The sequence below is a fragment of the Dipodomys merriami genome, unplaced genomic scaffold (assembly GCF_024711535.1).
Source record: "Dipodomys merriami isolate MVZ:Mamm:240054 unplaced genomic scaffold, mDipMer1.0.p SCAF_48, whole genome shotgun sequence".
Taxonomy (NCBI): domain Eukaryota; kingdom Metazoa; phylum Chordata; class Mammalia; order Rodentia; family Heteromyidae; genus Dipodomys; species Dipodomys merriami.
In genome coordinates this window covers 7,234,580-7,258,585 of record NW_027206046.1, presented here as the reverse complement: position 1 = coordinate 7,258,585, position 24,006 = coordinate 7,234,580, and the positions used below count along the sequence as shown (strand labels likewise).

At 36.7% G+C, this 24,006-nt stretch overlaps 1 long non-coding RNA gene across 1 annotated transcript in view; it reads left to right on the top strand.

The window, feature by feature from the left end:
- Positions 1 to 4,578: 4,578 nt before the first annotated feature.
- Positions 4,579 to 24,006, top strand: part of LOC138809033 (uncharacterized) — a 32,940-nt gene continuing 13,512 nt past the window's right edge. The window contains exons 1-3 of the long non-coding RNA XR_011366668.1: positions 4,579 to 4,644; positions 4,866 to 4,907; positions 9,759 to 9,871. This is a non-coding gene — a long non-coding RNA (uncharacterized lncRNA). The remainder of the gene's footprint in view (positions 4,645 to 4,865; positions 4,908 to 9,758; positions 9,872 to 24,006) is intronic.

The window sequence follows — 24,006 nt, the reverse complement described above, 5'->3', positions numbered from 1 at the left end:
ATTTAAAAACATTCTTCCTCAAAGATCCATCAGTCAAATATTAGGGCAATTCTATTAGGGAATGGCAAATCCAAAAATTTTAAATCCTTGACCCAGAGCATAACACTTTGGAGCACCTGACCAAATTTTCTCACTGTTTGCAGATGATCAAGCAATCTATGATTTATCTTTAACATAGGGGGAAATAATCTCATGAAATTTCTGTGAGAGAAAACTATATATATATATATATATATATATACACACACATATATGCCTACACCTATGTATGTATGTGTATATACATAGGCACTCATATGTGACTAGTGTTTGCCATATTGTAAGCACATACAAGTGTTAAGCATTATTATTTTCTACCTAGCAATTTCCTGGTAGGGAAAACAAACTGATCAAAAAAGCTTTAAGTAAACATTGGATCCACATAAGACATTCTGTCATCACAGAATTTTCATAGTTCTGAATTTTTCCTATTTCAGTCTGCAATGTGTAGGGTTCCCCACAGGGGGGCAGAAAATCATTTGAAATATGGTTGTGTGTGTGTGTGTGTGTGTGTGTGTGTGTGTGTGTGTGTGTGTGTGTGTGTGTGTGTGTGAGAGAGAGAGAGAGAGAGAGAGAGAGAGAGAGATCTCCATTTTTAGTAACTTTATCATTTTGTAAGTTTGAGCAGTGCTTGGATTTGAGTAAGCTATTCTATTTATTCTTATATTCTCATCACATAAATAATCCATAATTATTGTTAAAATGTTAAAAACTACAGATAAGCCTCAAAGATAATTACCATGGATATTTCAAGATTAATGTATATATGTGTATATCAATTTTGCAATCTTTATAAAAATAAGGTAATATAACTAATAGTATATAAGCACTCTTTTTTTCCTTTTCACTTAAAAAAATAAATTCCTTTTCAGGTCAATAAATATATTTCCACACCATCATATTTATTAGAAATCCATTATGGTTTTTTGGCTTTGGGGCTTAAACTCAGTGCACTGTATCATTTGAAACACTCCTTTGGCCTGTCCCCTTTGGGAATTTTGATGAAGGTTGCATTGACTCTGTAGTTTGCTTTTGATAGTATAGCTATTTTCCCAGTTCTAATTTTTCTGATCTATGAACATAGGAGATCTTTCCATCTTCTGTTTTCTTCTTCAATTTCTTTCTTCACTATTTAGTTATCAGATAGCTTTATCCTAGTTTTTGAGGCTATTGTGAGTGGGATTGCTTTCCTGTTTTCTTAGCCTGTTCACTGTTGGTCTAAATATTGATTTTGTTTTCTGCTGCTTTACCATGTGTTTATCATATCTTGAGAGTTATGTTGGTGGAAGTTTTAGGACTCCATCTTTAAGTATAGGATCATATCATTTGCAAATAAGAAGAATTGGATTTTTGCCTTTCCTATTTGTATCCATTTTATTTCTTCCTTTGGCTAAGAGTTCTAGACTATATTGAATAAGAGTGAGGAGAGCCAGGCACCGGTGGTTCACGCCTGTAATCCTAGCTATTCAGGAGGCTGAGCTCTGAGGATCATGGTTCAAAGCCAGCCCGGGCAGGAAAGTCCGTGAAACTCTTATCTCCAATAAACCAAGAAAACTGAAGTGGCGCTGTAGCTCAAGTGGTAGAGTGCTAGCCTTGAGCTGAAGAGCTGAGGGATAGCGCTCAGGCCCAGAGTTCAAGGCTCACAACCAACAACAACAACAACAAAAGAGTGAGGAGAGTGGATGCCATTGTCTTGTTCCTGACTTTACAGAAAAAAAATAGCATTTTTCCCATTTAGGAGATATTGACTGTAGATTATTGTATATAACCTTTATCAAAGAGCTATGCTCCTTTTATTCCAAGTGATTACAAGGTGTTTTTTTTAATCGGGAAAGGATCTTGAGATTTATCAAAAGCCTTTTTTTCTGCATCTATTGAGATAATCATATGATTTTTGTCCTTTATTTTGCATTGTATTACATTAATTTATTTCCATATGTGAAAACATCCATGCATCCCTATAATGAAAACAACTTGATCATGGTGTATGATCTTTTTAATGTGTTGTTGAATTTATTTTCCATGTATTATATTGAGATGTTTTGTATTTATGCTTACCAGAAAGTTGGTTGGTAGTTTTTTTTTTTATCATGTCACTATATGATTTTGATATCAAGGTAATACTGGCTTCATAGAATGAGTTTGGTTGTGTTCTTCCCTTTTCTATTTTTTATTATAGTTGGGGGAGTATGGTGTTAATTCCTGTTTAAGGTCTAGTAGAATTCAGCTGTGAATCCATCTGAATCTACATTTTTCTTTCTTGGGAGGCTATTTATTACTGCTTCAATTTCATTGATTGCTATTGTCCATTTCTTCTAGATTTTCCAGTCTGTTAGAATGTAGATTTTTTTTTTTTTTTGTCAGTCCTGGGGCTTGGACTCTGGGCCTGGGCACTGTCCCTGAGCTCTTCAGCTCAAGGCTAGCGCTCTACCACTTGAGCCACAGCATCACTTCCTATTTTCTAGTGGTCTATTGGAGATAAGAGTCTTACAGACTTTCCTCCCTGGACTAGCTTTGAGCCATGATTCTCAGATCTCAGCCTCCTGAGCTGAGAGCCGGTGAGCCACTGGCGCCTGGCTAGAATATAGATTTTTGAAATATTCTCTAAGGGACCTCTAGATTTATTGTGTCTCCCCTTTTATTTCTAATTTTATTAATTTGGATTTTCTCTTTTGATTAATTTGGCTAAAAGTTTGTCAATCTTGTTTATCTGTTTAAAGAGCCAAATTTTTATTTCATTGATTGCTTGTTTTGTTACCTTCTGCCCCGATATATATTTTTTCATCTACAAATTCTAGATTTTGACTAGTTCTTGTTTTCCCAAGAGCTTAAACTACACTATTAGATTATTTAGTCAAAATTTCTCTGACTTTTGAAAAATATGGACACTTCCGGCTATAAACTGCTTTTTCTGTGTTCCAAAGGTTTTGGCAATTTATATTTTCCTTCTGGGATATCTAAAAACAAGTATCTTCCCTTATTTCTTCATTGAGCATCCATTGGTCATTCAAAAGTGAATTGTCCAGTCTCTCTGTTAGGATATTTTCTGTGGTTTCTCCTGTTATTGATTTATTGTGGTCCAATAAAATACAGGAAGTTACTTCCACTTCCTTTGAGAGAGCCAGTACCTTCATTGGCCACTGGACTGGAGCCAAGTATGGGGTCCTTTGGTCAGCCTTCTTTGCTGAAAGTCTCTACTGACAGTTGTATTTACATTTACACTTGTTGCTTTCATAAAAGCTGTGTTTCAGAGTGAGTGGTAGAATGGCATTCCTCCAGGAAGCTCTCTTTACTATTATACACATAGTTTCCATGGGAAGGACCTCAGGATCACTAATTTCTCATTAGTATTTTGCTTCCTCCCTATTTTCTTCTTTGTTATTACCAGTATTATTACTGATGTTATTATTATAGATATTGTATTATTAACTTTTCAATGTGGAAAACCACATTGGTAAATGATTTTTTTTTACATTGAAATAAACTTGTCAACATTTTTTATTTAAATTACAAATAAAAGAATTCACAAGAGCTTTTAAAAAATTGTTCAAAGGAGAACTCACAGACTAGACACATAATTAATCTGGAATGCTGAAGGAAATTGGCAGATGGATACAATATTTGTAGCCTCTTTGAATCAAATCCAATTTTATTTTCACTGTGTAAAAATCTAGAACAGGAATCACATTTCTTTTTTTTTTAATTTTTTTTTTATTTTTTAAATTTTATTCTGAGAATACCATACAGAGGAGTTACAATTACATGGGCACGATAATGAGTACATTTCTTTTTTTTTTTGGTCTGGTCGTGGGGCCTGAACTCTGGGGCCTGGGTGCTGTCCCTTAGCTCTTCAACTCAAGGCTAGCGCTCTACCACTTGAGCCACAGCGCCACTTCCGTTTTTTTTCTTTTTTGCTTATGTGGTGCTGAGGAATCGAACCCAGGGCCTCATGCATGCAAGGCAAGTGCTCTACCACTGAGCCACCTTCCCAGCCCACGAATACATTTCTTATCGAGCATCGTTGCCTACTCTTTGCTTGGTAAATGTTTTATATTCAGTTTCCCTTCTCTACCTGGCCCACTTTTCCATGAAAGTGTGAGAGAATTTTGTGCTGTTTTCTCTGCAGCACACTAATTCCTGAATAGCACTTTTCTTCTTCTTTGTGCTTTTCTATTCCTGCTGCCAGTCTTTCCTCTGCCATCAGTCCAGTCTCCAGGCATCTCCTAACAGATGGAGAAATATGAGTATGCTATTACTCTGTATGAACACAGCATGTCACACTCCTGCAGATTGTTTTTGTAAATAATTAAAAGAGCATCTCCTTATACAGCTTTTCCTGGCATTTCTCATAAGTCTAACCTTGTGGATGACAAAATAAAGGTATCTATTAGAATGAGAAAATTCCTCATAAAGCTATTTAAAGCCCAGAGCACAATTTTCTGCAAAGCAGCCAAGGGAATCCTCGGTAGGTGATACACCTGGGGGCAAGGTTGGTGAGCTGAATGCTGCTTTTTCGATTTCTCACATAGATACCTATATGGAAAATTTCAAAAGCCACTCTTTCCTCCTAAGCAGATGGAGCCTTGCTCTGGAACATGTGGCTTGGTAAGTAGAGTGATCTATCAACAGAGTTCTGTGTGCCGGACACAACCTGCTCAACTGTACAGTTAGCTCTAGTTCCCCACTAAGAGCTTTGATTTGAATGTGATGCTTTTATTTGTAACAGGAGGGCACCCTCATTGTTCATTTTATAAAGTACTTCTGGAGGATTGGTTTTAAATAGGAATCAAGATGGATTAATATACTTACCTAATGTTATTTTCTAGGTCTGTTCCCCAAACTTGGAACCAGTCTTGGCTAGAGAAAAGGTAAGAGAGGAGATTGGTACAGTGGCTCGCACCTGCAATCCCAGCAATTTGGGTGGAATTGGTAGAGAGTATCATGGTTCAAGGAAAGTCCAGGCAAAAAGACAGTGAGAACTTTATCTCAATAAAAAAGCTCTGCATGATGATTCATACCTGTAATCCCAGCTACACAAGAGGTATACAGGTAGGAAGATTGCGATCTGACACCAACCTGAGCAAAAACAAGAAATCTTACCTACAAAAAAAGGGTTAAGGAGTATGTCTCAAGTGGTAGAAGGCTTGTTTAGTAAGTGTGAGACCCTAAGTTCAAGCTCTAGTGTCACCAAAAAATAAGAATATGGGTGAGAAATAATGAAGAATTCAAGACATTTGAGTCAATGCTGAGAAAATGCTTGAGCAAATTCAAACTTCAAAAGGCATAAGATACATTAAATAAAACTCTTGAAGGCTACTTCACTCTCCCTTGTGTGATTTTATAGGCAGATTGTTATTCTTGCTTACAAGCATATAAATTCAGTGATATTTGGCAGCTCACTCATAATTTTTGTAAAAAAAAAAAAGCATGAAGTATCCTTTTTACATGGGCTGAGATGTCTTTGCTGCTGAAGCTCCAGGCTGTAAAACTGGATACAAATTATATATTCATTTAATTATTCATAACTTTAGTCTGAGATGAACATATATATTTCACTTACTCACTTGATAAAATTCAAAACTGAACCTAGCAGCAATTTTTATCATTGGCATGGTGACAAGCCTCGTTCCTACAATGAACTAGTCAAAGAAACAGTTCCACAGAGAATTTGTACTTTCCTATTTCAGAAAGCCAAATTGGACTGTACACATATATTACACAATACTCTTGTGTGATACTTCCATACCCCAGAGAGCAACAGTACACATTTCCAAGAAATACTTCCATGTGCAAAGTTAGATTATGGCCATTCCAGGGAGAAACCAAGCTCATTTGCAAGAGGATTTTAGAACATAGGTCTATAAGGATTCAATTCAACAAGCAAGGTTGTGGTTTGGAGTGATGTAAGGGCCTATGTTCCTATCTGGACATACTCAGGTTTGTTAGGGGTGACAGATGTAAATTTCATCCAATAGAAGTACAAAAGTTCATTCTAGTTTAGATTATTTGTTAAAACCAATGGTAGGAATGCATCTTGAGTCCATAGTCATGTGCTCTGTGAAGATGTTAGTAGGAGTAAAAGAAATTACCAGTAAGAATTTAAAACTATCTGAGGATGTAATTTTTACAACAGAAGATCATAAAAGTTGGCAAAGATGATAGCAACCATGTAGTTGCTATCAGTTTCCATTTGCACAGAGACTCATTTACACTGAGTTCTTTACCCTGATTAATATGTAAGATCTCATCCTGCTATGCCAGTGGCTTACTCCTGTAATCCTAACTACTCAGGAGGCTGAGATCTGAGGATCGCGCAGTTCAAAGCCACCCAGCAGGAAGATCCATGAGATTCTTATTTCCAACTAAGCACCCAAAAGCCAGAAACAGAGCCGAGGTTCAAGTGGTATAGTGCTAGCTTTGAGCAGAAAAGCTCAGGGACAGTGTCTAAGCCCCAGGATTGGTGCTTCCCCCGCACCCCTCTACAGATCTTTGTCCTGAATAAGTCACTGAAAAAAAAATTACTCCAGTTCATGACTAATGGTTTTGTAAAAGTGTCAAGACATGGTTGGTTATCCCTGGGATTGGCTTTCAATTAAAATAAATATAACCAACAAATGCATTTCAAAATATATAAGCAAACATTTTTGTTTTTATTGTTTATTTTTGCTTTTGGGTTTTGTTTATTCTTTTTTCTGTCTTTTGAGTGGAGGTGCAGGAAGGGAAGGGTGAGCAAGTATAGGTCTGTTACTCAGTAGACACTGTGGCAAATGAACTAACTATGCAACATGTGGGCAGGGATGAGAGGGGAAAAGTGAAGGAGAGTAAAGAGAGGGGTGACATTGTCCAAAAAGAACTGTACTCATTACTTGATTTAACCCCTTTATATAACACCTTAATAATAACAAAATTATCTTAAAAAACAAAATACACAAGCAATTGAATCTACTGGAATTTTTATCATATTTAACAAAACAAAGCACTAACATGACTATGAAAAACAAATGCATTTTAATACAAGCATAAAAAATTATATGGTGACATCATCTAACACTGTTGCAATGGGTAATTATCCTAAAAACTGTATTTAAAAAATGCATTTAATTTCCTAAAAATAACCCACTGAACTTGAGAGAATCTAAGTGATTATTTAGATTTTAAAATATGGGAACTCTGTAAATAAAGGCTATTAGCTATTCTTTTTCATGAATTTCCATACAACTGAAAATATTAAACATTACTTTTTATTTTATTTTATTTATTTTTTTTTGTCGGTTGTGGGGGTTGAACTCTGGACCTGTGCGCTGTTCCTCAGCTCTCCAGCTCAAGGCTAGCACTCTACCACTTGAGCCACAGTGCCACTTCTAGTTTTCGGAGTGGTTTATTGGAGATAAGAGTCTCATGGCCTTTCTTGCTCAGGCTGGGTTTGAACCTGATGCTCAGATCTTAGCCTCCTGAGTAGCTAGGATTTCAGGTGTGAGCCACCGGCGCCCCGCTACTTTTTATTAATATGCTTCTTTTTTGATAAAGAAAAAGAAATGTGTTCTCTCAATGTAATGATTAAAGCACCAGATTGCTAGGAAAAAGAAGAAAGCTTTTCAGTTTCAGATGTATATAAATAGGAAATGATGAAGTAACAGGAATTTCATATGAAAATTTAAAGGATCCTTAATTTCTGAACTTCTAGATTGTTTTTTGGTCAGGAGTGATAGGAGAGTAGAAGAGTGGAACCTTTACCCTTTATCCTTAATATTAATGCATGAAGTGAGCTGCCATTCCATCTGACAGTGGTCTTACCTAGACTCTGTTTACAAAAATCACATCAAATATGCCTACTGTATAGTTTGGGGAGTGAGAAAGTATGTGGGAGGATTTAATTCCATAAAATGACAAATGCCTGAAATTACATTGTTAGTCTTTCCTTAATTAGTTTATGACAGGGGTCCATGTTAAAATCCAATTATGTTTCCTGGAAGGTTTTGATGAATAAAACTTAAACCAAAATGAAAGTGTGTTGTTTGGATTGTGTTAAGGCAGGCATATTAGTCCATATTTTGCTATAATTCCTGTCATCTTGGATAAGTCCCAAAGACTTATTTCTTAATTTGTCTAAAGCTGGGATTATTTAGGAATTCATTGAAATGCCATATAGAACAAATATATGAAAATTATGTGTCTTATATGTCTGTACTACATTTAAAAAATGACACAAGCAACAAAAGCAACCCATACACGTGCACAATTACATACCAGATAATAGAAAATATATTTTAAGGAATGACATTATTACATATTAAGATGTGGTTATGTTTTGATAAATAAAATGTATACCAAAATGGAAGTTAGTTGTTTGGGCTGGGTTACAGAAGGCATATTCATCCTTACTTTGCTAAAATCTCTGTCATCTTGGGCAAGCCCTAAAGACTTATTTCATAATTTTCTAAATCTGAGATGATCATTTCCTTAATATTTAGGAATTCACTGAAATGTTATACAGAATAAATATCTGAAAATTATGTGTCTTATACATCTGTATTACTGTTTTTAAAATGACACATACAGTAAAACAATATAAGCACATGCAAAATTATGTGCCAGATGATAGAAAAGATACGTTAAAAAATCTGAACATCTCCCAGGGAAATTAGTAATATTAAAAGATTCTGAACATCTTCTAGAGAAATTAGTAATTAAAGTTTGCAAGTTTGCACAATGTAGTCAAATCACTGAACTCAGCATGTGAAATTTTTGTTTAGATTTCCCAGGTGACCATTGAATTAGTAACTCTTCCCTCAGCTACAACCCTACTATCTTGTTCATAGACGTATGAAGCATGGCAGTGCCAGGGAGTCTCCAACCTTGTCTGGAATTGATATGAATTGATATTGTTTAAGGACCATCCTGAAAATGGAAGTACATGTAAAGTTTGGTTTATGAGACTACTTTATCTGATGGTTTGGCTCAGTCAGTGCAGAAATAAAGTAATTTGAACTAGGTCCCTCTTTTCACTTTAACAATTCTTTTTTTTTTTTTTTTTTTTGACTCTCAAACAAAGCTATTCTTTAGCAAATGGGTTTCTTAGCTGTCATTTTAAAACTATTCATAATAATGTGTGTTTTTAGGTTCTTCTAGCTAAGGTATAATGTATTTCCAAAGATGTCACAGGAGCCTCCTCACTAAGGGATCTTTTTGTTAAATTCATAAATCTATCCAAAATTAAGCTTCTATTTCAATTTATTTTAGAAAAAAAGTCACAGGTTGTGATCTTCATTGCCCATCGTCTCTTGTACCCTCATAAATTGGCTTGATGTTTAATTTTTGATCTAGGAAAGAATAATTCATTTTTATCTTCATTTAACTTTAATAGTCGAGGAGTACTCTATAGAGATGGAATAAATTTAATCCTTCCACAATTAGTGTCAAATTAATTCATTCTGCATGTGGATAACTGAAGAAATACAGATCCTCCCACACACTGACAGACACCTTTATCAGGTTTAATGTGTTATGTAAATGACCCTACTTGAACAGAAGCTTGTCTTGTTTTTCCCTCCTCCCTTTCTGTCCCTGATAATTGTTTGTTTTTAAGCCTAAACTTTCAGCATTCTCAAGGGACTGTACTATTCACTGGATCAACTGTGTGATCCTATTAAGATAATACATTTTGCTGTTGATTTGCCTTCTTTAGATAGAGAAATTCAATTTCCTCTTTTTAATAAAAGTTCACAGCCACGTAACTTTTGTGGGATGCTCCAGCAAGGAAGATATGGTCAGACCTCATGAGGATTAAAATGATCTGGATATGTCTTGTGTGCAGCAAGCCGATCGGATTATTGTAAGTAGCCATTTGTCTCACACAACACGATCCATCTGGATCATCCCTGATTTGTTACCCACAAATGACTTTTCTGAGCAGGAATATTTTCCCTCCTGCAGAGAGGCCAAGATAACAAAAAAGCTACCAAGCAGATCAGCATCTAAGAAACCTAAAATACTCCTTTCTTCTTCCTGTCTTTTAAAATCAACATTTAGGGTAATATGGTTAATGTTCACATTGGTTTTATAATTAACTGTCTGAACACACGAAGCATACAACAGTTTAATATATGTCTCTTATTTTCTAGTATAGCAATAAATGCATACTGGCTATTGCTAAACATGACTCATCAGGATTAAAAAAATTTAGTTATCCCTTGTCAGGTTACTATTTAATGTTACTTGCTATATTTGCTGTGATAAGCATTAAAATCTGTATATTGGTTGATAAATCATTGTTTAGGAGCGCCTAAAGGGTTCAGTAAAATGGTACAAAATTGCCATCGTGTAATAAATGGTTATTTGATAATGAATGAAATTGTTTGAAAATACTGTTAAAATGTCAAGTTTAAACATATATATCATTACTCAAAAGGAAGGCAAACATGGAAACCGCAGTGACATCATAAATATACTGCAATAAACACATTTATTTATACCAGGCAAGTGGTAGGTACTTTGTATAAATGTGTACAAATTGATATATGAAGTTAATTTCAATCTGTAAAAAGTAATTGCATTGGTTTAACTTATTTAACTCTCCTTACAATAATATTTATTGCAGAAAAAGAAGGTAAAGAAATAAATGATGATAAATAGATAAAATACATAGGAAATGGGAATTGTTTTACAATTTAATTATACTGTCACATAAAATTATCACACAAATTCACTAACCCGACAGCAGAAATACATTAAAACTCCATTATCCAATGCAGAGAATAGTTTTTTGGTGGTATTTATTTCATATACATGTTTTAAAAAATCATTTTTTGTTTTTCTACCAGTAAAAATATCTAAATAATGCTAAGAAAGAAAAAAGGCAAGTTGGACATATGAACTAAAATTGTACTCTGTGGTGCAGTGCAAACACTGCTATGTAAACTAAGAGCAGGGAACAGCCTGTATTTCCTCACGAATGAAGGGACAAGGAGCTCTGAGAGTCATCTTAGAAAAATGAAATTAATAGTATTGTTAAGGTTTCTCTGAGCTGATAAAATTCCACACACTTTTGTAGATGTACAAATTAAATGAGATAGCATTCCGTTTGGGGAATAAAGATCTACTGTAAAGATGCACTAGTTTTATAAAAAATTGACTCAGATGTTTATTTCCTGACATTGATGGGACGATGCTAGCTGGGTGGCACTTTTATTCTCTCCTAGATCACTGATCATCTAACAGGAGAGGTGAGATTTGTTCATAAGAAATAAAGGCTTTTATGTCAGATGAAGCTTTTTGTTGTTGTTGCTTGTTGTTGTTGTTTTTGTCAGTCATGGGCCTGAACTCTGGGCCTGGGCGCTGTCCCTCAGCTCTTCAGCTCAAGGCTAGTGCTCTACCACTTGAACCACAGTGCCACTTCTGGCTTTTTCTGCTTATGTGATGCTGAGGAATCGAACCCAGGGCCTCATGCATGCAAGGCAAGCACTCTACCACTGATCCACCTTCCCAGTCCCCCTGCTTTTTTTTGTTGAGCAGTATGCTAGGTTAAGTTTCTAAGGCATCGATTGAGTCCAGAGTATAATGTCACAATAGTGTCCAGTAAAATTTGGAAAACTTGAGATCAGTTTTTTCTCTTTGCTATCTAATTGTGCTAAAAGTTTTATATCACCTTTAACAATATCTAAGCTTACAGTAACATAGTTTATTAGAACAAAGATGATCTTCATTCTATAATGGAAAAATCAAAAATTTGAGAAAAGTGAGCATGATGATAAAAATAAACTTGTCAAAGGGAAGAGCTCATTGAAGGAATGAATGGAAGAGAAAATAATTGTAGGTGTTAGGTTTAATGAAATTAGTAACATTAACTGATTCATCATGATGTCATGCAATTTTTTCCTATAGGTAAAATATGTAGTCATGGACAATAAACTAGCCTTTTAATATAATTTTTAGTCTTGATCAAGTAAAACTACAATTCTTTCTCATTTTCTCATCACTTCAAATAGTAGGCCAATGTAGATCTTTGATAGTACGAGGTTAAATAAGACATTATAAATAAAATGGCTAGAGGAATTTTTACTTCTGGGTGGTTACAAAATACCTAATATAGAAACATAAATGATGAATAAAAAAACTGAAGATTTTCATGGCTTTAATCTATAAGGCGAAAGCTTGTCTGAAATTAATTGTGCAGTTCTCTGAATTACAGAATTCTCTGAGAATGTTCCAGTTTTTGAGGCATCTCTACTAGTCAAGGTTTTACCACGCCATTTTACAGTATTATTTGCTGTTCACATGTATTTTATGTTTATGAAGATATATATTTTTTTCAGTTGTGGGCCTGGGCTCTGGGCCTGGGTGCTGTCCCTCAGCTCTTAAGCTCAAGGCTAGCACTCTACTACTTGAGCCACAGCGCCACTTCCAGTTTTTCTGCTTATGTGGTGCTGAGGACTCGAACTCAGGGCCTCATACATTGCAAGGCAAGCACTTTACCACTGAGCTACCTTCCCAGCCCCTATGAAGAGATTTTTAAGTATATTTAGGTGCAGGTTCTGTAACTTGTATATAGTTTTATTACTGGGTTTCAATTTTCTTTTTCTTATGTGGAACAAGCAGTGGGAATTAGAGAAAAATGGTTACAGGAGAATTCAAATTGTTACAAAATTTAAAATATAGTCAATTTTTAGTATAGTTTCCCATTTTTTATTGCTGTTAAAAGATCACTTTTTAATGAGTCAGATTTAGTGATGAGCTAAATATAAACACAATTCTTACCAGAGAGAGCACTGCTTCTGATCTTAACAGCATAATATATAGTCACTAACGTATGTTTTAAATCTTAAGGGTTTCTAGGTTTCTTTTGACTTTCAGCTGATGAATACATTTATATAAGAAAGGAAGTAGACATTGAAATAGGTAAAATACAATAATAAAGGTAATTCAGACATGACAATGGAAAATGGAGATGTTTAAAAGGAAAATTTAGGGCATCCGATATTGATAGAACCAGAACCATAAAATGTTATTCCCAGACTGGCTGTCATATTCCTATAAATTAAATAAATTGACTCGCTTTTTAACATTAGGGTCTTCAAAATGATATGTACATACTGAAAATATGATCTTTTTTATTGGCTATTGCTATAAGAAAGGGTCATAAGTAATGCCAGCATTATTAGAATTCAGAATACATCATTTATCATACTTCAGAATGGTCCGTTATATACAATTGCTGTTTAAAAAAATATTGAACATGGGAATGTAGTTAACTCTTAACATATTAAAACTACTCTTAATTTTAAATTCAAATTCCTCTATTCCCAACTGTAGTATTTAACCAATTAAAATATTATACTCCTTGTTTGAATGTAAAGTGAAAGAAATGAAATACAATCAATATAATTGCACAGAGATGCCTATATATTTCTAAAGATATAAAACATCTCATGCTAAAAGGGAATTATTTTGCCTTTCAGTTAAAACTGTGCATGCGTACGAGCGTGCATGTGTGTGTGTGTGTGTGTGTGTGTGTGTGTGTGTGTGTGTGTGTGTGTGTGTGTGTGTGTGTGTGTGTATTTTGCCAGTCCTGGGGCTAGAACTGAGAACTTGGGATGTGGGCACTGTCCCTGAGCTTATTTTTGCTCAAGGCTAGCACTTGAGCCACAGTGTTACTTGTGCTTCTGTGGTACTGAGGAATCAAACCCAGGGCTTCATGCATGCAGGCAAGCACTCTATCACTGAGCCACATTCCCAGCCGTGTGTGTGTGTGTGTGTGTGTGTGTGTGTGTGTGTGTGTGTGTGTGTGTGTGGTTACTGGAGTTTGAAGACTCCCTGGGCTCTCCAGCCGTGTGTGTGTGTGTGTGTGTGTGTGTGTGTGTGTGTGTGTGTGTGTGTGTGTGTGTGGTTACTGGAGTTTGAAGACTCCCTGGGCTCTTTTTCTCCTGACTGGCACCCTACTACTTTAGCCATGCCTCCAGTCTGGCTCCAATTTTCTTTTTCTTTTTGTTTTGCTAGTCCTGGGGCTTGAACTCAGGGCATGGGCACTGTCCCTAAGCATCTTTTGCTCAAGGCTAGCACTTGAGCCACGGCACCATTTCTGGCTTTTTCTGTTTATGTGGTGCTGAGGAATCGAACCCAGGGTTTCATGCATGCTAGGCAAGCACTCTACCACTAGGCTCCAATTTACTTTTGGTCTTAATTCATTCACTAATAATGTGTTGCCACTGTTCCTGTCCCATCATAACACTAGTTTCTCAGGTCACTTCCTTATATAAACTGTGTTGTTTAGATGCCTGAGGGAAATTTGTGTGTTTGTAAATGAAATTATAAGAAGAGAATGAGGAAGTCTTTCTCCTTTTCCCTTCTTAGATTATACATAGGCTTTTAACACCACCCATTCCCTCTACTCAAAGTGTAAATGGCTTACCTTCACAATTTGTCTCCATGTATTTTCTTCCTGTTTTCTACTGTCAATATCTCAGTTCAGGACTTTATTCTTTCATCCTCAATAACTATGTGCCCTTTAGATTCTTTCTACTACATCCCTCCTTATTAGAGCTACTGAATTAATCTGCCAAGGACAGCTTTCTGTTGTTGAATAATGGCTAAGTATAAACTTAGTGGCTTGATAGTCATTATTTGTTCCCGTTATTGGTTGATGGCACCATTCACTGAAACAGGGAAATAGGTTGGATTTTTTTTTTTCCTAAGCACTAGTGTTCATGGATTGTGATTTGCCAGCCATAATCCAGGTGGAAAGCAAGAAGCCTTTTTAGGGAATTCAGCCTCTAATATTTAAGATTAGTTAAGGATCAGAGTTCCTTAAAAGAACAGGTTTTTCTAAAACTAAAATGATTCACCCTGGGCTGATGGTAATAAAGAAATCCATGGCATTCACAGTGGGTGGCTTACTGCAACTTATACCTCAGTTTTTGTATATTTAGTGCCACCTGCTTGCTTCAGTCAGAGTCTAGTCCTATTTTGATGAGCTTATTTTCTTTCTGTGTGATACCTGTTACTTTGGCAGTTATAGGAAGGACCCATATGTCTATGATGAATCAAAGAAGCATTCAGATTCATAGCCAAAGTATAATTTAGGGAATGTAGCCCTGAAAAAGTAAAAATCAGGTGTTAAGGCAATTGTGATCAGTATTTCTTTCTTTCTCCCTTATATAGATACCTCATGAAAGAATTTTGGGCTTGTTATTAACCAGCTCATTACTTTAATTAACAACTTCATTATGTAAGTGTAGACACAGCTTTAAGATTATTTATACTGTTTTTCCTGTATGTAAATAATTGTGAAGTAAAAAAGAATATTAATTTATGAATGTAATGGTGTAGGTGATCACTCTGCATTGACTTGGAACTAGCAATTAGCACATGCAAATCAGCTAAGACAAAAAGTCTCTCTGATCCTATTCGGAATACAGGAAGAGTTAATTTGCCAGAATGCATGCTCTGGGCCCATCTGATTCTCAAAAGTCACGTTCTTGCCTCTGAAAATCAGAAACCGACCATATTTGTTGTCAGCCTTGTGTTCATGCTTAATGCCCTTGCAAACATAGCAAATAAAATGCTAACAAATTATCACCCATTACTTAATTATAGTTATCTAGCAGATAAAGTTGAGGTGAGGAGTCAGTTATTTTATTTAAAAAAATCTCTCATTTGGCAAAGGGGAAATTTATAGCTTAATTATTCCTTATGGTGGCATATTGAACTCTTTCTGTGAATAATATGGAAATCCTGTGATTATTTTTTTCTTATTTTTTTTCTCCAATTGTCCAAATGTGTGTTGCCACCCAGCTGGGTCAGCACCCATCCAATGGAGGAGGTGCTGATAGGATTCAAATGCAACTCCACTGGGGCCTGTATTCGGAAAAAATTTCTGAAATAAACCGCCAACCACACCAGCATTCTGAATGCTGAATAGTAACAGAAGAACAGAACCATCTTGGACACCTTGAGTTGTAGAAGCAACTAGAGTTAGTCATCTTTGGTAGTACTCATGCTGTGCTTGAACAGCTGCAGTTGAGCTGTGCTGACGATTAGACAATATTGGAACAATATTGTTTCTGTGTTACCTATTTCCAACCATACTTTCACCAACTTTCCTGAGCTGTACCTATCAGTCTCTCCAAACGAAGCTGCATTAGACTCTGAACTCTGTGTGAAGGGCAAGTCACTCAAAGCCTGTCTCCCAAAGTGAGGCTGACCTTGAGAAGGCACTGGTTCCAGTGGCTAGGGAAGAGGAAGTTAGGAATTGTATCCCCTTTTCATTTACTCAAGGAATTCCAAGTTTCCGTTTTTTGCTCCTCAACTTAGTGTAATACTAGGACACTTCTCGTAGAGGGAGAGGTTGATAGTTAGAGTTAAAAGCAAAGAGCCTAAATCACTGTTCATGCAGGCACATTTGGTGATGTCTTAGCCATAGGATAGGTATTTTAAGATATTATTTCTTTATTTTAAAATCTAAATGATATTATTTAAGTTAAACATTATTTAATTTATATCATTTATTTCTTAATAGAAATAAATACACAGGCTCTGGTGGCTCACGCCTATCATCCTAGCTATTTGGGAGGTAGAGATCAGAGGACTATAGTTATAAGCCAGCCCCAGGTCAGGTAGAAAAATCTGTGAGGCTCCATCTCCAAATTAACCAAAGTTGGAGGTGTGGCTTAAATAGTAGAGTGCCAGCCTAGTAAAAATAAGGCTGTGAGTTGAGTCTCCAGTACCATCACCCAAAAAGTATGCAGTAAAAACTCCACGCTATTTCTCTCTTGGCTTTTGTATTACAAGCAACTAACATTACCAGTTTTCTTTGATATTACCCTCCCCCCCACCACAGGTACTTCATATTATGTGTCTTCAGAGTTAATTTTATGCATATGTTTGTAAAGGTACATATTATTTGTCTGTTCTTTTAAAGACACTATAATTTATCTTAGATAAAACAGGCACACAGCGCTGTGTCAAACCATTGGTTGAGATGATGTCTCAAGAACTTGTATGCCCAGAGTGATCTTGAATCACAAATTCTTTTTCTTTCTTTCTTTCTTTCTTTCTTTCTTTCTTTCTTTCTTTCTTTCTTTCTTTCTTTCTTTCTTTCTTTCTTCTTTCTTTTCTTTTCTTTCTTTCCTTCTTTCCTTCTTTCTCCTCTTCTTCTGCTTTTTTTTTTTTTTTTTGCCAGTACTGGGGCTTGAACTCAGGGCCTGGGCACTGTCCTATAACTTCTTTTTGCCCCAGGCTAGCACTCTACTACTTGAGCTACAACACCACTTCCAGCTTTTTTGTTTATGTGGTGCTGAGGAATCAATCCAGGGCTTCATGCATGCTAGGCAAGCACTCTACCACTGAGCCACATTTTCAGCTCTTAAACCACAATTTCTTGATCTTCACCTCCCAAGTATCTGGGATTATAGACTTAAGCTGTGGTTTCTGGCTTTCTTATTAGTATTTCTAATTTTTATTTTAAAATGAAGCTAATAATTCTGACATGATTCTGAACAGATTAAGAAAAACAGAAAAATGAGGTTGAAACCTACAATAGCAAAAGGCAATTATCTTAGAATTTTAACATCTAGATAAAATTAAAAAGTTACTCTGTTGTAAAGGTTATATTGTAAAACTAGAAAGGATGTGATTCAGTAGTAGCAGATTTTTTTTTCTTTCAGGAAATGATCAATGAGCAACAGGTAATAGAGAAGATAATAACCTCCTAAATACCAGACCCTATCTTGTATTTTACAAAGGAAGGACCATCTTACACTGACTTGGAAGTTCTTTATACATTGGGGAGGTTAATTGAATTATAGATGAAACAATTATGTTTTATAATATAGTCTAAATAGAATTTTAACTCTGAAGATTACTGCACTACATGAGCATACATTAAAAAGCAAAAGTAATTCTGTGCATTGCAAAGATAATACATATCCATTTTTAACACTTAGGAAATTCAGATAAACCAAAATTTAGGTAGAAATAAAATATAAACAGTCTCATTCAGAGAAAACCACATTTCAATGAATTTTCTTTGATTTTTATATATTATTATATAATGCCACACAACTTCCACAAAGTCAGATTGTAGTTACATATTGTTTTACATCCTGGTTTTTTTTTTTTTAAGTTGTGTCAACTGCATTTTTTGGAGTGAGGGGGGTCATCAGTCATGGGGTTTAAATTCGGGGCCTGGGCACTATCCCTGAGCTCTTTTTGCTCAAGGCTAGCTCTCTATCACTTTGAGCCACGGTGCCACTTCCAGTTTTCTGGTGGTTAATTGGAGGTAAGACTCTTACAGATTTTCCTACCCAGGGTGGCTTCAAACAGTGATCCTCAGATCTCAGCCTCCTGACTAGCTAGGATTTCAGGCTTGAGCCACCAGTGGCTGCAGTGTTGTGTGTGTGTGTGTGTGTGTGTGTGTGTGTGTGTGTGTGTGTGTGTGTGTGTGTGTGTGTGTGTGTGTGTGTGTGTGTGTGTGTGTGTGTGTGTGTGTTGCTGACACTGGGTTTTGTACTCTGTGCTTGGGCACCATCTCTTAGCTTTTTCACTCTAGGCTTGCACTTTATTACTTGGGCCACAGGTCCACTTTCAGCTTTTTGATGGTTAATGGAATATAAGAATCTCATAGGCTTTTCTGCCCAGACTGGTCTTGAAGCATGATGCTCAGATCTCAGCCCCCTGAGATTACAGGTTAGAGCCACAAGCACTCAGCTGTACCAAAAAAAAATAAATAAATACAAGGAAGATTCTATGCTGCTTGGTCAAAGATCCTTCCTCCATTGCTCAGTCTGCCTCTATGGATTCCAGTCTTGTGATCCTTGTTGGGTCACTTTTAATACAAATGAAAAACAAAACAATTTTTATTTCTGGTGCTAGTGAACTACTTTGGGGTTTTGCACATGCGAGACAAAACCTCTGCCTGTGAGCTGCAGCCCTCCCCAACCTTAATACATTATCTTTCCACACTGCAAGGCCGTGTGTGTGTGTGTGTGTGTGTGTGTGTGTGTGTGTGTGTGTGTGTGTGTGTGTGTGTGTGCGCGCGCGCGCTGTTCTGGAGCCTGAACTTATGCCCTCTCACTCTTCTCTGCTTCTTTTGCTCCTGGCTGGCACTGTACCATTTGAGCCACTCCTCCAATCCAGCACAAGGCCATTTTTAAAGGCTAAATATTACTCCACCACTAGCTGTATTTATGGGCATTAGGTTGCTTCAAAGTAATAAATATTCTTTTATTTGAGTCTCTATTCAATCTGTTACTATTTACGATTCCTGAAAGTGAAATTACTGAGTTAACGATATGTATATTTTTAAAGCTATCAGTTTGCAGAGTCATGTCTGAAAGTTAAATAAAGCTATATGCATCTAGTTCCCCTTTCTATGGAATATCTAATCACTCTTCGATGATGTGGGCTGAAATGGAGCTTTGTACTTGCTAAAGTGGCAATCGCATTGTAAAAGGAAAAAGAGATGGTTGCAGGGCAGACCCTTCCCAAGCACATTTGTCTACTCCATAGTTGGTTTAGAAATACAAGACAGTTTGCTGGATACTATAGGAGACAGAAAATTGTGTTAAATGCCAATTCCTTCCCCCAAAGAGTAGCAAGGAAACCATTAAATTAATGAGTTAAAACTCTCTAATTTATTCATCAAAGGAAAGCTCTTTAAGACTTCTGTTTGGCAGGAATCCATTAAGGATTAGTTTTTGTTATTAAAAAAATTTAAATAGCATTTAAACAAGTTTATAGCTGAGATTTTTCACTGATCCACAACAGCTTCTCCTTAACATCCCTTAATAAAATTTTTATCAGAAAACCATACTGCATAGCACATTTCTAGTATTTAGAAGGTTTATGTTTATATGCTCATGTAATTATAACCCCTCTGTATGGTATTTTCACAATTTAAAAAAGTTTATGTTTATATTAACATTATGAATCACAATTTTTGTTTTGTTTTGTTTTTGTGCTGCCCCTGGGGCTCGAACTCAGGGCCTGGGTACTGGGTGCTGTCCCTGAGCTTTTGTGCTCAAGGCTTGTGCTCTACCACTTGAGCCACAGCTCTGCTCTAGGCTTTTTTCCCCCTTTCTGGTTAATTGGTGATAAGAGTCTCATGGACTTTCCTGCCCAGGCTGGCTTAGAACTGTGATCCTCAGATCACGTAGCTAGCCTCTGTGAGCCAGTGGTACCTGGCTGAATCAAGATATTTAAAGTTCTAGGACAGTCTAGTCAGTTTTTTTAAAAAAGGAAACATAAACTTAAATACATATTTAAGCCTAGTTGTAAAAATTGGCTCCAAAAGTGGACAGCAACCTAATTTAGAGCTTCTTTGTGCAGGCATGTGGTTGAATGATGTAGTCAGTTGTTTTGCTAGACTGGGTATCCCCTTCCCCTGAGACACTACCCGGGTTCAGAAGACTCCAAGATGTATCTGCTATCAAGGAATAGAAGTCAACAATGTGAACATATTAATAAAACACATACTTACGGGCTGCGCATGATGGCACATGCCTGTAATCCTAGCTATGTTGGAAATATAGCTAGGAAGATCTCAATCTGAGGCAAGACAGGAGACCTTATGCAAAAATAAACTAGAACAAAAAGGGCTGAAGGTGAGACTTAAGTGGTAGAGCATCAAGGCCCAGAGTTCAAAGCCCGATAACAAACCAAACAAACCAACCCCAAGCTACCACTAAATTAAGAAATTGAAACTTCTGTTACTCTTTTTCATTCCCAAGCAAGCTGTAAGCCATACTGTCTTAGAAATTTATTTCAGCACTTTCCAATCTGATAAATTAACAGGCCAGGGACATAAAACAAGTTCTTCCTTCTACAGAATATTTTAAAAGGCCCAAAGTAGTAGAGAATGGCTTTGTTTCTTTGCTCCCATCCATCATAGCCTAACATGAAGTCGCTTTGAGGTGAAGTTTCTTCTAGTTCTACTTTTCTTTACCTCCTTTAAACTTTCTAGGGTTTTTCATGAAGATTGACTCTGAAGGGCTCTTGTAGGCCCCCTGATTCAGATTCACGAGTTGTGCTAAGTCTTGGCCTGAGGATAAGAGGATCCAGTTCATTGAAAAAAGTCTTCTCATTTCTCCAATGAATAGCCCTTTTTCTGCTGGTTTCATTTATCATTCCCAAGAAAACCCTCTTGCAGACAGACAGATTGTGTTCGAGAAACCATATCATAGTCTCTGTTTTTTCACAGGCTTTTGATTTTTAAAGGCACTTTCTGATTGCCCTTTGGAAACTTTTATAACATTCACTATATTTCCTTTGAATACTTGAAGACATAATTTCTAGATTTTAAGGACTTAATGGGATAAGGGCCAACTTGTTTTGATCGGAGTGCTTGAATCACTGGATTGAAGTTCTGTGTTTTATCTGGCTCAATAAGAAAAGAGTGCTGTGGCTGGTTGTTGATGTTTGATACAAGCTTGGGAAGAAGACAGTCATCCTGGCCTACATGTTTTCCATCTGTGATCCTATTGACCATCTTGACATTGATTCCAGTACTCTTTTGGACTCAGGATAGAAGGCAAATAATTCAATGTGGCAGCCAGTTGTCCCTTACTTCAATATCTGATTCCCATGGCATTCTGATTACTGCTCTCTGGCTTGTGATATGTCTAGTTCCCTGGGAAGCACCATCAACCAAATCTTTAAATTCATCCTTAGCACCTCAAAGAGTATAGTAGGTGCTCCTTTTCTACACATGGACCTCAGCTAAGGAGGCCTGGGAAGTAGACAGAGAGAGATCTACTTTTTATCTGGCCTGTGCAAGACATTAGCAGAGGAAAAAAAATGCCCCATCACTGTCAATGGAATGAATATTCTATCAAAATGGGCTCTCTCATCTTCTAGGATTGAGATTAACTTTACCTGCTGAACATGGCAAAATTTATTTCGGTGGCCTCTGACCACCATCGATCAGCATCGCTCCCCTATCTATATAAAACAATAAGCATGATCTTAAGGCACTCTTAGGGGCTGTCTAAGAGATGTATATTTGCTGACATACAACTTGACTGAAGCCAAACACCATTACCCCTGTGACTGATTGGAGGGTGGCCGTAACTGAACAGTTTTATTTCCCTCAAGCAGCTGAGCTCCCTGACCATGCGAGCTGAGCTGGCACGGCATTTCAAGTCCTGTTACCAGCTCAATGGTTCTCTTGTAAAAAAAAAAAAAAAAAAGCACCTCTTCATTTGGCCTCTCCATCTTGATCATTGCTGATGGACCATCAATAATTTCAAGTTGGTTGAGCAGTTGGCTGAAGGTTAAATAAATGCTGCCAGCTGTTTGCATGATTGTACCCGAGTGGAAGAATTCCAATTGGAAGCTGTTTTCTTGCAAGTGCTTCTTGGAAATGTTTCTAGAGTCGAAAAAATAAAGTGAAAAGATTCAGTCTGGGAGGCCAAAGTGAACTTGGAACTGAAACATAAAACAGATATCCCAAGAACCTTTACATTATGTACTTTTTAAAAAAAATCTGAATTTCAGATTTTCCTCGCAGTGATTTACCTCCTAAATAACAAACAAGCCAGGTATGGATGGCTCATGCCTGTAATACTAGCTACACAGGAGGCTGAAATCCTAATGATCACAGTTCAAGGCTAACTTGGGCAGGAAAGTCTGTGAGACTCTTACTTCCAATTAACCACCAGAAAACTGGAAGTGATGCAGTGACGCAAAGTGGTAGGGCACTAGCCTTGAGCAAAAAAGTTCAGGGACAGCACCCAGGCCCTGAGTTCAGGTCCCATGACTGACCAAAAACAACAACAACAACAACAAACACACACACACACAAAACCAAAACCAGGACTGATTAATAACAGCAGAAATTTTCAGTCCACTGATATATTGATAATTAATTAATAAATTAATTTTGCTGGTACCAGGGTCTGAATTTGGAGCCTCACACTCAGCTTACTTGCTCATGGATGCCACTCTACCACTTGACCCACTCACTCCTCCAGCTTGGTTTTTGACTGGTTTATTGGAGATGGAGTCTAGTGGACTTTTCTGCCCAGGCTGGCTTTGAATCATGACCCTCCAAATTTCAGTCTCATGATTAGCTAGGATTGCAAGTGGGAGCCATTAGTGCTGATATTTACTTTCTAAAAAAATGGATAAATAGTATTTCCAGGAAATTTAGCCAATAGTAGTAAGGGCAGGAAGGTATGTCAAACTGTAGTTATATCAAACAAGTATTCAGTTGCTAAACAGTAGTCTTAAATTCTTTATTTGCATTCAGGAAATGATTTTATTTTATTTTTTGTCGGTTGTGGGGCTTGAACTCTGGGCCTGGGTGCTGTCCCTCAGCTCTTCAGCTCAAGGCTACCACTCTACCACTTGAGCCACAGCTCTACCTCCAGTTTTCTGGTGGTTAATTGGAGATAAGAGTCTCCCGGACTTTCATGGTCAGGATCGCTTTGAACTGTGATTCTCAGATCTCAGCCTCCTGAGTAGCTAGGATTACAGGCGTGAGCCACTGGTGCCTGGCATGATTTTATTTTTTAAGGTAATTTTTTTGCCCTTTTTATATTACAATAGTAATATATATTGATTATTGACTATGGACAAAGTGCAGTTAATAAAGAAAATCCTGCAATAAGACTGGTGTACAATAGTTTATTACACACTCTCCTAGTTTCTTCTATGCATATATACATATATTATTTTTCTTGTTTTATTTTTGCCTGTCCTGGGGGTTGAACTCTGGGCATGGTTCTATCCCTGAACTTCTTTCACTCAGGGCTTGTGCTCTACCACTTGAGCCACAGTGCTACTTCCAGCCTTTTTTCTGAGTAGTTTATTAGAGATAAGAATCTCCAGGGCTTTTCTCCCTAGGCTGGCTTCAAATCCTGATCCTCAGATCTCAGCCACCTGAGTAGCTAGGATTACAGATGTGAGCTACTGGGCATCTAGCTTATATATTTCTTTTCTAAGATGTGATTTTATTTAATATCAAATGTAGAAAGT